The sequence below is a fragment of the Oryzias latipes genome, chromosome 7 (genome assembly GCF_002234675.1).
Source record: "Oryzias latipes chromosome 7, ASM223467v1".
In the NCBI taxonomy this organism is placed as follows: Eukaryota; Metazoa; Chordata; class Actinopteri; order Beloniformes; family Adrianichthyidae; genus Oryzias; species Oryzias latipes.
The window spans coordinates 2,085,292-2,098,673 of record NC_019865.2 but is presented as its reverse complement, the minus strand read 5'-3'; positions in this window follow the sequence as shown (position 1 = coordinate 2,098,673).

Here is a 13,382-nt window from a genome sequence, read left to right as displayed (position 1 = left end):
TCACGCTGATTCTTTCTTCTGAAAGCTCAATTTAAAACAAAGACACAAGCACACACTGTCGAAACACTGTGAGGGGTGCAGCCGAAATGCATTGTCATCTTCAGATTTTTGGGGAGGCTTCTCAGCGATTTTCATCGGTTTCCATGGTCACAAAAGACGGATTTACGCTGCAGAACCAGCAGTAACAAACAGACCTTTCTTCTGTCTTTATTTATGACTGCCGTGCTCTTTGGATATCCTCCGTCCCCCGACTTCACCACTGTCAGCTTAATCAGACTATTACGGATGCCGTCCAGTTTTCTCTGCTCTCTCATGATGCTTATCTTCAAAGATGTTTTGAGTTTTTCAAAATCCCAAACAGTGAACAGTAAAAAATGAAGATAACTCCTGTTTCCAAAAATCATTTATAAAAGACTTTAAATGAAAATTGACTGCAGAGAAGGTTTAAAAAAAGGGACTGTGTTCTGTTCTCTTTCAATCAAATCCAATAAATGTTTGATGGGGGAGTTGGATTAGCCTGCCGTCAATTCTTTTCTCCGATTCATTTCACAGAAAGAGGACATGTCAAAGTCTGCCAGGGAACACCAAAGACCCAGTGTTCCTGTTTTCTAACTTTAGGAGAAAGACCTGGAATAGTCGGAGCGACCTCTGTCCCTTTTTAGCTCTCCTGCAGCAAGTCCAGAGCAGGACGGTTGGGATGCTGTGAAGTGGAGACAAGGAGCAAAAAGCAACGATTTGATTGGAAAGGCAAAAATCCCCAAAACATGTCACACACGTTTGCATGTTTTATGTTTGCAAAAACACAAAATCCCATCAAGTACTTTTGTCTGGTGTTGGGTTTAGATATTTTAGTGCACTTCAGACTAAACTAATTTCCTAAGAAAAAATTTAACTTTACAGAATATTTTGAAGCAGAAGTTTTTTTGTGTGAATAGTGAACAAACTTATAATAAAACAAATTAACCCCATAAATGCATTAAACAAATGCAGGACAGACTTATCAAAGTTAACATACATTTATGTAAAATCTTTGGAGGCATTTCTATTAAAATGTGTAAATTGTAGTCTTCCTTTGAGATGATTGTAGACTTTTAAAAACGCATTAAACAGGATGTAATTGAGGGGAAAACGTACCTATTTCAAGACATATTTTCAATTTCCAGAACAATATATTTAAATTAAAGTTTATAGTTAATTTTAAGGTTTCGTTTTTTTTCAAGAAATCTTCCTAGGCCTAATTCTAATCATTTTATTGGCAGATTTCTCACTAATAACAAGGGAAAAACATCTAGTATTGTATGTTTTGACCTATTTTGAGTGATGCTTTATTTTTCCAATGTGATTCCACAGCAGTGAATGCAGGATTCTCCTCAAAGCTGTTTCCTGTGTAATTCTGCTGTTTTTCTGAGTTCCTGCAGCAGCTTTTGCCGTTTGTTTGAAGTCTCTGTAGAAATGAACATCATGTGGAAATGGAACAGCAGCTCTTTATCTCTTCAAAAAAACAGAAGGTTTTGTTTCTTTGCCTCCGTGGCAAGTGTAAGCACTTTATAAAACAGCATAAAAAAACTGCAATAATAACTGGAATTCAGCTCAATGTCATATTATATTATATATGTAGAAACAAGAACACTTCCTGATTCTGCTCAGGCCTTTTCTACAGAAAGATGAGACATGGCTGCAAAAAACGAAGGAACGCTGCGCTTGTTGACGCCAAACGGCATCATTTACATCTGCAGCGCAGTCACCGGTTGATGGAGCAGCATCAGAGTCCAACAGGCTTCACAAACACGGCCTCTTCGGAGATGCATCCACAGATAATCGTGTGAAAGGGAGTGTTGCGTGAGATAAACAGCATCCGGGACTACGCGGCACACCCCCTGCACGCCGGATTGATAAAGCAGCCAAACATCTTCAGATAGGGGCGTTCCCTCAGATCCACGGCAACACCGAACGCCGCAGAAGCTCCGCCCCACGCGCAGCAAATGCAGTGACCTCAGTGACCTTTGAATCCGATCTTTGCTTTTCCGTTTGGAAAACAAATTCTTGTTTACTCCTTAAGGCGGGAACTCAAACCCGCCTTTTTTCTTTTAGAAACTTTATCGATCATTACCACCACTGTTGTTGTTTGAGATATCAATAAAATATGTTAGCCACCAAAATAGGAATTACAGGAAGTTGCTACCAAAACTGCAAAGATTTATAGCAAAATGTTAAAAGTTTTCTCAACAAAAATACAAAAACCTGAAAAAAAATACAACAGATCAATTCCATCTACCATGTAAGTTTTGCTAGGAAATAAAAATTATTGCTAAAGTCAAAGAGATTTTATTTTGGAAAGTTTTTTGATGCATTTCAGATTGACAATCACAAAAGTGACATTTTGGGGAAACTGTGAGCAACGTAACATTTTTTAAAATCCACATCATGGAAAAAAAATAAGTTAATAGAAGAATGACTGTTTTATTATTAAAGGATAAAAACTGCTGGATTTCTTTGCCTTTTTTATCCAAAAGTATCACACTATTAGGAAAATAATCACAGTTTTTTTTAAAGTGGATGAAATTTAATATTAACTGTCCTATATATACATATTTTTTTTAAATCTTGGTGGAAAAATCGCAGCCATTTACTGAAATTCTTCAGTCGGCAAGTTTGGAGCATAAACTCAAACAGGTTCTTATCGCAGCTTTATTTGGCCAGCTGGCATCATCGGTTCAGCGGCCTTTTCTGAAATCTGCTGAAAGATTCAAACCTTTCAGGCCACATAAAAGAAAAAGCCAAAAAACCACTAGCACAGCAAACAGTGAAGCTTTGACCACTGGCATCCTGGTGATGCTGCAGTCCTGTTCACAGAGACACTGCACCAAGGGTTTGTGCTTCCTCTCATTCAAGGCCTTCTTTTATTCTGAAATGATTCTTCTCACCGCTCACATCTCCGTCTCATCTTGTTTTCCACGAGTTCATGGGCGTCAATTCGGTTCCGAGATTCTCTTCATGCCTAAAAGATTTTAAGATTCTTCCCACACGATCCCCCAAAAATACAAACTGATCACTGATTGTTGGATTTTTCCATTTTATTGTCCCTTTTTTGCTGAGAACCATTTTTCTAGTTTCATCAAACATGTTCATCAAATGTCTTTACCAAAGAATTCCTTCTTCGTCCGGCTGATGTTTGCTGATTTATTCAGTGGAAGCAGTGATACTGAATCTAGAAAACAATTTTCTTTAAACACAACAAATACAACTACTTTTGTAAGTATGTTTTTATAATTCTTTTAACAGAAGTACAATGTACCCATTAGGAACCCAGATTCATTTTTCCTTCATGGGAAGACACCTCTGATGTTTTTCTGTGACACTGATGTCACCATGGGTTAAAATAAAAGATAATTAAAAATAACATTAGTAATGTGTTCAAAAAGAACAGAAAACAGACATTTTTTGTCTGTGAAGATATGCCATATGTAAGCCACATTTTTCTTTACTTAAACAGAAATAAACAGAAGTTTAAATACACAATAATTAGAATGTTTCCACTCAAATGAAGGTTGCATTGAAACATTTCTATAGACGGGAACCAAAGCCATTAAACTGCACAACTCTCACTTGAAGAAAAGGAGCTGCTGTGAGGTTCTTTGACAGGAACACTGAAGGCTGCAGATGGATGAAACAATGGACCACAACGTCATCTTTCAGCAACCCTGGTCAATGTCAAGCTGTTGCACAACACCAAACCCCCACTCCTTTGTGCCATTTTGTTATCTGGGCCAGCATGTTTTCTGTCTTTCCCTTGACTTTTTCATTTTCTGAATAACTCTAAAAGTTCCTCCTTCACAGAACGCCGGTGTCCGTGTCACAGCGGAGAGCAAACAGGAAGAAGGACGGTCCAAACAGAAGAGTTTCTGCAGTGATGTCTCACTCTGCATTGTTGGGTTTCTCAGCTTTCACTTCTGCCACCCCCTCCCCGCTCCCTCTGGTCCCTCGTGACCCCTGGCCCCATAAGTGGCGAAGCTTCAAATGAGCCCGCCTTCCTTTGAAAACAATCACGGTTCCCTCCCACCACAGACACCAGAAGCTTATTCGGCTTCAGAAAACGTTCTGATCAGACGCCTGTGCTTTTCGTCCATCCCGGGAAGACCCACTGCGATGAAAATGGCGTTTTTAGCGTCTCGTGTGACATTTTTCTGATGATGGAGGACAAACATTAAGACAGTTCAATTCAAAATCGCTTTTCTGAGTATTTCTTTTTTAAATCGTTGTGAATCAGGAGCAGACGAAAAAATGCCGGGTAAATTAGATAAAATATGTGATGCAAAAAATGCACTGGGCGGGGCTACAAGCTTGCGACTCCGCCCCATTCTGAGGCATCCACCTGCAGACAAATAGATCATTGAATGTCTTTATTTTCCTGGTCTGAGCTGGAATCTGAATTAGAACTGTACGGCTGGATGACTACGATATTGCTCGCCGTTTTTGTTGCAATGTTAGGTTGGGGGTGTGAGGGGCTGTAAGCTGGCGGGAGGGCATGTAAACAGGTGGATGACGAGACTTGTGGGCGGGCTTACTTCGTCCAGGCAGTCCCGCCCACAACTCGGAGGTGAATTTCTGATGAACCTCCGCCGCTCTGCAGAAACTAAGTCCCAGAAAACGACACAGGCTCAAAACAGCATCATCACACTTTAAAAATAGATCAACAGAGAATCAGAATGCGACTACAAAGATGTTTTAAAAAAGAACGAACCTTCACTGCATTTTCTCTGGTAACAGAACCTAAAATGAACCTAATCCCACATGTGGATCTCCTGCAACAATGACATCGTCATCTACTGCTGCCACACAAATATGGTTCTCAACAAATGAGAACTTCTTCCAAATAACTTCAAAAAGGAGAGCTGAACCTCTGAGCACCCGGAGGCCCCTTCCCAGGGGAATTTCAACCCTCTCCTGGCATTTTTGTCACTCGTTAGACTGATTGGAGTTAACTATGAAGTCATATGCCTTCAGTCATGCTGGCAGCTTCCTGCAGTCACTTTTCTCCCTTTTACATTTTTTAATCAAACTGAATTTCTTCTTTTTTTGACCATAAAACTGTTGCTTCAACGTTCTTTGAGGAAAAAACAGGGAGGTTTTTCATAACGGTCCGTGTTTTCTTCTCAAACGCAAGTGTTCAAGAGTTTGAAGAGAGCAGCAAACCTTCATTTGACCCGAACAGGGGCAGGTGGAAACAGAAGAACGACGTAAAAGCAGGGAATCTAAGGAGACGTAGAGGAAGCCTACAGACAAAGAAATAGTGAAAGACAGGAGGATGTTTCTGCAGACCACACACACCCGGGCCAAGCTGGGCCGGGCCGGGCTGAGGAGACACAGGTGGAAACAATCAAGACAGATTAGCAGGGAGAGAGAGACAACTAAGGTCAGATGGCACTCCAGGGACACATTTACCGAAATAAAACAGGAAGTAGAACTAATTAAGGCGCTACAAAGCACCCGAAGAGCTTATCGAAGCAAATATAAAGAACTGAGGCAGTCCAAAAATGCCAAAAGGACACTGTTTTCCTCCTGCTTTCATCTCCTTGCACATCAGTTTCCATCCTCACTGTCAGCTTGAGGACAGATAGTGTCTGATCTCCTCAGGTTTGGGAGTGCGCACCATGCAGGAGATTTGATCCAGTGGAGCACGGGGCTTTCTTAGTTGTTTTCTTCCTTGTCCTAGACAGCAGGTGCAAATCTGAATAAGCTCCAGATTTGCACCTTTCTCCATTATCCTGTCTAATTTGCCCCAGAGGGAAATGAGAGGTGGAAAAGAAAAGGGTATTATTTTCATTTGAGTCCTTTGCTGATTTTGTAGGGATGCCCACCTGAAAAGAAATGGACAAAATTGTAAACGACGATTTAAATTAATTATTAATTGTTTAATAAAATTTAATGAATTATTATTATAACTGAAAACTAACGTAAAATTAAAAAATGCACATGCAATGAAAGCACCATGACAGAATGAACATAAGTGACTAAGCTAAGCTAAATAAGCCCAAATAGGCTTTTGTTTCCCCTGTTAATGGTTGTTAAGTTCTTATAAGTATTGATGGTATTTTGTTTTGATGTATCCTATGGATGGATGGATGGATGGTATCCTATTCCTGAAGGTATGACATACCATACTAATGCAGTACTGTTAGTTTCAAATAAACATAGTTCCAACACTATTTGCACCTATTTTCCTTCTGCAATATTGTTATGAAAGCACTTTTTTTTCCGTTATTGCTAAAATCTGTTTAAAAACCAATTTGAGTTGCTGTTTGTGAATTCAAAAACATTTCAGATCTAAATGTTTTTGGATTTCTTTGTATTAGAGTTTGAATTGGCTCCTCGTGTCACAAAGTGCCTGCTGCTCTGGAGGAAAGAGCTTCTGCAGCTGCATGAAAAACTGCTGCTTGATTTGATTTACATGCACCATGAACAGGTGCACTTCTGCTTTGTGCGTCGTGTTTACTTCATTGATGAAACGAACGCAGATGAAACAAACGACTGTGCTCGTCACAAGGCCTCAGAGGCAGAGCTATGCATAGAAAATTACACTGCAGTGTGCCAACAATGTCTAAGTTCAGCTCCCTCAAGCTATTCAGAAATGAAGAGATGCGTTCACTGACAGAGGCTCAGCTCAGTAAATACCACATATAGAACATTCAAACGGGGTCCCAGAATCCTTTGTGGCGTGTGACTGGACTGACGACAGGCTGCATTTTGCATTTTTCCATCCTACTTACATCTGTGATGAAACCGCACGTGGGTTACGCAACTCACATCTCCTCCACCTAAATGTTTTAAACCGCTGAAGCGTTGTTAGGGCTCTCCAGGCAAAGGCAGAAGCCCCCTGGAATGCCCATGGTAAATCTTTCATGTGCGGTATTTGTGTTTCTGCGAGCTGCGGCTGCGCGCTCCTGCAGCCTTGATTCAGCTTTTCGGCGGCTGCGGCAAAGTTCTTCTGATCCGAGTCCAGCCAGGGAGCTGAAACAGCTGGAGAGGCCTCCAACCGGACATGGTCCGGGTAAATGTTTGACCACAAGTGTCGCCGCTTGTCGTGTTTGCTGTGTGCTGTGGCTGTAGCAGAGGCCTTTCTTCATTCCTTCCATCCAGGAGGGAGGGAAACCCTGAAGTAAACACGCGCCGTCCACCTCAGCTTCACTTTATCACAGACCGAAATGTCATCGCTTAGAGGGTAACTTCTCTGTTTTTCATCTGACTGGTTTCCATGGAGACTGCATTCATGAGAACCACTGTCAAACAAGTGGACCCAAATTTAGAACGCTGACTCCGGAAGATTTTTAAAGATTTATTGCAAGACTTGGCTGGAGATGAATGGCTGTGGGCAGATGCTGAGGACCAAAGGGGCGGAGCAGGTGGACGTCAGGATGGTGGATGTGGGTGTGGCTGTTGAGGCGTTGCTGAAAATGGAGCCACCGACGCTGGCAGGTAAAGATGAATCAGAGGCTGGGGGGGGGGGAGCAAAACAATTCCCTGGAAAATTGAACCGGTTACTTCGGAAAAACCATGAACCCTGGTGTAAGAACCTCAAGCCGTAGAACTGTCTGGCTGCTGAAGTTCTGCTGAAGCAGATGGAAACAGGAGAAGCAGGTGGAGCAGCAGCTGAGTGAGGGAACGTCTGAGCAAAGAAAGTGAAGACGACAAGATTTGTATTTTTATTTTTGCTCCAATAAAAAGAAATAAAAGAAAATCCTGCATGCAATTTTCCATTGGAAAAACATCAGTGAAGTTACTGTAACAGACGTGCGATTCCCAAAACACAGCTACTACAAAAGCGCCACGTTTGAACCTCCCTTTTAGACTCAGAACTTGCTTTTAAACTGATGAGTTTCTGAGGGGATTCCACCGATTATGTGAAGTAAAAAAATAACAGTATTTTACAAAGACTTTTTTCTGTGTTCTGATGATGAAAACATTGATTGTTTATTTAAAAAAGACATTTAAATACCTTTTTTTTTTTTTGCAAAAACTGTTAAAACACAATGCATTGTGGTCTATTTTCCCCAATCTACTAAGTAAGAATTGTTGTCCATTGTTTTTTTGTGAAGACTTCTGGGAAATTTCTAGGGCACTTTTGAAATTGTCGATTCTGACAGCTCGACATGCACTATGTAGTGCACTATGTAATGAGTTGTGAAGGAATTCGGACACAGAGTGTGTGGTTGAGAGTGTGTAACCCTACAACAGACTGGTGACCTGTTCAGGGCGAAGCCCGCCTTCACCCAATAAAACGTTTGAGTTCTTTCAAACCACGTTTGAGTTTTAATCTTAAACTACGTTCTCACCGGGACACATCTAGATTATGGTGTTCACACTGGACTGTCGCCACCCGATGCTGGCGCATGTACCAACAGCTGGAAGAGTCTTAGTGTGAAAGGTCGACGCGGTTTAAATCTGGTGAATCTCGCTGCAGGCTTTTTCTTTCACAGCTCTGTTCCAATACACGAAAGACTTGGTGTCACAGAATTCCAGCCAGACAAAAAGACTGCAATTATTATTTCCTCCTGATCAATTTTGGTTGGCATTTCCGTCACTTCAAAAGGACGATGACCTTACGCCACTACCAAATCCAATCCCCCTGATTCAAGTTCCACCTGGTTTAACTTGCAATGTGCGTTCAGTGGACATGCATTTTGTCCGCAGAGCCTGAAAACGGTTGCAAAAATGTGCTTGGCTACGCTTTAACACCAAAGTTTTGAACACGAGAGCCCCAAAACGCGCCTTGACTACATAAACGTTTCTTGAAAGTGGTCGCCGCAGTGAATGGCGTGAGCGTAGATTATTTAATTTCACCCCGAGAAAAAGTAAAAAACTTTTCATTTCCGAAATTTGAATGAATGTGAACACGTGCTACATTTTCATCTGTCTTCAAAGTTATTTTACAATAAAACTGAAGGGATTTGATTCACACCTGGAAAAGTTTGAACGCAAAATCTTAGTCTGTGCTCAGTTGGGATGACAATAAGTCATTTAAATGTCTTGACTTAGCTTAAACACTCAAATAAATCCCCAAACGTTGTGATTTTGTTTTTTTTCATTTTCCTTAAAGTTTTGGCGAATTTTATGCAACCAAAGGTGCAAAGACTATGATTTATTTCCTTTTTTTCCAGCCGGGACTAAATGAAAAGCAAATGAAGTGAAAGTTTGAAGGTGAGTAACTAATTGCATGCAATAATCTCATTTCCCAGAAACATTTCCAGGTATCCCCGTCTCCAGAGTCTGACTCCGAGTGGAAAGTTAACATCTCATAAAACTTTGCAGAGGTTTTTCCACCTCAGCATGAAACACTGCCGCCTTGTGATCCAGGAGCATTAAAAATAGAAAATCTTTAATCTTGGTTGAAATTCTGACACTAATTGTGGCTTGAAGTCGCCACAGACTCATACACGGGACCGTTTGCCGTCGTAAGAGCACAGAAGCCAGTGTGTGGTCACGTCTGTCTTTAAAGTGCTAAAACGAGACCGCCGACACTTCTCCTCTGTTAGTAAACCACTTGCTTTGCAGCCCGAGACCTCCAGAACCAATTACAGCAGAGGCTCTCCAGAAGGGGCAGCATCCCCCCCCCCCCTTAGGTAAAAATGCTGGGAAAAAGTTTCAAGGAAGTTTAACTACAATTACTCTCATGGTAGCGAGCCAGTTAAACGTCTCTGCAAATCCTTTCGGATAGTTTACATTATTCCCATGTCAAATTATCTGGATTATTCTAAGCGGCTCAGTTTGTGTTGGTTTCAGTGAAGTAAGTCAAACACGACTGGACTCGCTGTGGGGGAGACATAGGAGTAAAACAAATGGCCAATTTCACGTACCCGAACTCCTTCCAGGCCATTATCAGCGTCTGTGCTGCTTCACAGGCTCAATCCCTTAATGACTCACTTGTTGACTAAATTTGTTTCACATGGTGTTTTCCTGCTTAATCCAGAGAGAAATCACCGCCACCGGGCCTGAAAGCAGACTCTTTCGTGCTTCCCTGGAAGTCGGAAAGGCTCGGCTTCACCTGCCAAGCTTGTTTTGGTACTAAAACTATGCGATTAAAGCCGGAAAACATTGACTTTTTTTTCCCCTTGAAGCCCTACTTTGATCACCTTTTGATCTATTTTGAAAGCGTTCCCAATCGTCTTTTTGGAAAAGTCCAAAAGCCTGTGTGGTTTTCTAGGACATAGTTTCTGCAGATCGGCAGGAGTTCATTAGACATTCAACTCTGTGGCTGTGGGGCAGGATCATTGGCACGGAGCAACCCCGCCGCCCCTTCCCGTCACCCAAAACTGATAGTTCTCTGTTAAAAACACAAAAGACATTGATTTCCTTTGAGTGGATCTTACAAAGTGAGTGCTGAGTGTCATTCCTCGTAACCCCATCATTTCTGATCCCTTTCTAATTACCTTCCAGTTTACATTAGATCATGCTACTGCCCTGGTGAATAAGAAACAGCTTAGAAGAACCTTATCTGATTGTTCTGTGTTTGAGTTTAAACACACACTTCAGCCAGTACTTAGTAACCTACTGAGAAAATACTCTGAGTCCAGCTCCCATAGCATCAGTCCTAGTATAAATGACCACTTTGTTAATGATGCCTTATAAGCCTTCAGGAGTACACTCGATGTTGTTCCCCCCCTGACACTTAAGCTTGTTAGACAAAACCGAGTAGCACCGTGGTTTAATGTTGAAACAAGTTCTCTTAAACAGGTAACCCATAAATTGGAAAGAGAATGGCGCCGCTCCGGTTCAGAGCAGTCTCTGGATATCTGGAAACATAGCCTATTAAATTATAAAAAAGCTCTGCGTAGAGCTAGAACCCAGTACTATTTAACCTTAATATCAGAGAATGGAAACAACCCAAGATTTCTTTTTAGTACTATTGCTAGATTAACTCGCAGTCAGAGTTCAGTAGAACCACATGTTCCTGTTTATCTCAGCTCTGATAATTTTCTTACATTTTTCGATAGTAAAATCTCAAATATTAGACATAAGTTGAATTTAATTATTCCTACTATCAGCCTAGAGCAGGCTGAAGCGGTAGAAGTGGAGGCATCCATAGAAACCTCTGTAACATTGGACTGCTTCACTGCTGTGGATCAAGCGGAAATAAGATGAGTTATTACGTCCTCCAAATCCTCAACTTGTCTGTTAGACCCAATTCCCACTAGACTTTTTAAAGAAACTTTTCCCCTAATTAATGATTCCATATTAACAATGATAAATACCTCTCTGGAAACAGGTTATGTGCCACAGTCTTTTAAATATGCAGTTGTTAAACCTCTTCTGAAAAAGCCCAGTTTGGATCCTAGCATCTTGGCCAACTATAGACCGATATCAAACCTGCCCTTTATTTCTAAAATCATAGAAAGAGTTGTAGTTAAGCAGCTTTACTGCCACCTACAGGACAATAGCCACTTTGAAGACTTTCAGTCGGGGTTTAGACCTCACCACAGTACGGAAACTGCACTAGTCAGAGTCTTGTTATTGGCCAGAGAAAAGGGACTACTTTCTATTCTGGTCCTTTTACACCTCAGTGCAGCCTTTGACTCTATCGACCACAGTATTTTACTCCAAAGATTAGAGCATAACATAGGAATAAGAGGATCTGCCCTCCAGTGGTTTAAATCCTATTTATCCGATAGGTACCAGTTCGTTAATGTAAATTGAAATTCCTCTCAGTGCATGCGAGTTAACTATGTAGTCCCACAGGGCTCAGTTTTAGGACCCATCCTGTTTATGATCTACATGCTTCCCCTTAGGAAACATAATCAGGAAACACAGCATTAGTTTTCATTGTTATGCTGATGATACACAGTTGTATTTATCCATTAAACCTGACCAGAATGACAATATAGAGAAACTTAATGCCTGCATTAGAGACATCAAGACCTGGATGACAATTAATTACCTCCTCTTGAACCCAGAAAAAACTGAGGTCATTATACTTGGTCCTAAAAACCTAAGAGATGCTCTGTCTGCTCAGATAGTCTCCCTGGATGGAATAAGTATAGCCCCCAATTCCACAGTTAGAAACCTTGGGGTTTTATTTGACCAGGATTTATCATTTAAGGCTCACATATCTCAGGCGTGTAGAACTGCCTTTTTTCACCTGTGGAATATTGCTAAGATCAGAAATATACTTTTTAAGAGTGATGCTGAAAAACTCATCCATGCATTTGTTACGTCGAGGCTGGATTACTGTAACTCCTTGTTAGCAGCGTGTCCTAAGAGTTCCTTAAGAAGTCTCCAGCTTGTTCAGAACGCAGCAGCTAGATTGTTAGCAGGAACTAGCAGAAGAGATCACATCACTCCTGTGTTGGTTTCACTTCACTGGATCCCAGTTGATTCTAGAATCAAGTTCAAGATCCTCCTGCTAAGTGCTCTGTACCGTTTCCTGCAAGTACAAAATTTGGCTTTAGAGGAATTAAACTGGATGGGAAATGACTCCATTCCCATGAATCCCATCACTTGGTGCAGCTCCGCCCACTCACCTGTGCGTCCTGCTGGAGTTCACAGCTGCACCTTGTTAGTTAAGTTGTCTGCCTGTTTTATTTCTCAGTGTTGGAGCGTTGTGTTTGGTTATCATTTCATGGTTCCACACGCTGCATGCGCCTTCGTTTTGATTTACTGACCTTTCCCCTCTTTTTTCCCCTCTTGTGAGGTGATTCTTGGCTCCTGTCATTAAACAAGCTTCAGCTCGCCCTTTTGGCGTCCAAGCCTTTCTCTGCATCTGGCTTCTTGAACTCGAATCCGTAACACAAAACATTTGCAATATTACATTTTTACATTAGCAATTTTATGCTAGAAGTCCCAAAAACCGCTCATGAACGGCGCTAACCACAAACGGGACAGAACATGAAGCGCCATTGTTGCTTCAGGTGTCCCTCCAGGTGTGAATCAAAAGCGCTGCACTCCTGGTAATTATCTTTCCTTTCCCACATACATTGAAAGCAACCCTCCTCGCCAGATATCTGCATGTAATCTCACACGCTTTGTGCAGCTGACCTTCAGAAACTCAGATCCACCCAAGCACACCTCTGTCCGTATTTCAGCATTTCCCTTTCGGTTTGCACTCGTACTTTATCTGAATGCGCATACAGTGAAAACGTCTTACACATGCCGCCCCGGTCCAGTGCCAGTTTATTTAGTCAATACGTGCGATTTATTGGAGGGTGTCATGCTGATTCGTCGCACAGAGAAATACAAAGTGTGTACAAATAGAGGCCTTCCTCTTCTTTCTCACAGCCGCTCTATTCCTCTCCCTCCCTAATCCAGGCCTTGCTTTACAGAGTGAGTCTGTCTGTGGGAGTTCTCCTCGGAGCAGTCTGTGGGTTTTATCAGAGGTGTCCCACCTGGAGGGA